We start from the raw sequence: 991 nt of genomic DNA on the forward strand, positions 1-991 counted from the left end.
TTTATTTCTTTAGACAAACGTAACGCAATTTTCAAGATATTATAGTGTTGCTGTCTACTTTGAGAGTGTAGACTATGAAATAGATGATTGAGAGCTAGCGATTTTTATTATTTTAATACTGTAATAATAATCTGTTTTTTGTATCTTGATGACAGATGAGGAAGGCGATTTCTTTTAATTATCCTTACTAATGACGGGGCTGCCGGTTGTCCACCTTGTTCAGCCACGGTCAGCTTTCCGGGGATTTCGGCAGGGTCGGACCACAGACTGTTTCAGTCAAGTCATCATCCTGAGAGGAAACTGCAGCAATGGCAGAGGATGTCAATATTGATTGGATCAAAGGCTTTTAGAAGTCCAAAACAGGTGGGCTGCCAAATGTTTACAGGTGGTGGGTCACTCCTCTTTGTCTCATTTGCATGTTTATGTTGCTGTATATTTTAACCAATGTGCCTTTTTATTTTGTAGTGTGTGTGACCTTTGGTATTGTTAGTGACTCCCCTTTTCCTCAATCTCTCACTCTGTAAGCTTCCCTGAATGAATCTGTGAAAGTGAGTATTCTCTGGCTGGAGCTGTCGGCCTTGTCAAAACAGGCATTGCAAATAATTGGCAATAACAATTAAGTTTTACTTTTCAAATAAACAGCTTGAAGCAAGCACGCTTTACCTCTTATTTGGGAAACTATGCGAGCGAGAGTGAGGACAGGCGGTCACGAACATGTTAAAACCTAAAATAAGTTTAAATGTGTTTAAAGCATGTGAGAGGTGAAAACCTTTTTTTTTATTATATGGTCTGTCAATATCGCTGATTTTCACCAACTCGGTCGGTCTGGAAAGTATGAGAGTGAGTGTTGCTCTCTGAGCATTCACACACTGAAGCCGAGAAACAACAAGTGTCCATCAGGCTGCTGAACCCGTCTGAAGCTAAATGTGGACGTGAGCGACATCCTGACCTCGATGATGATGCAGCTGAACAAAGGCGATCTAAAGATGAG

This window comes from Phycodurus eques, unplaced genomic scaffold (assembly GCF_024500275.1).
Source record: "Phycodurus eques isolate BA_2022a unplaced genomic scaffold, UOR_Pequ_1.1 contig_241, whole genome shotgun sequence".
NCBI classification, from domain to species: domain Eukaryota; kingdom Metazoa; phylum Chordata; class Actinopteri; order Syngnathiformes; family Syngnathidae; genus Phycodurus; species Phycodurus eques.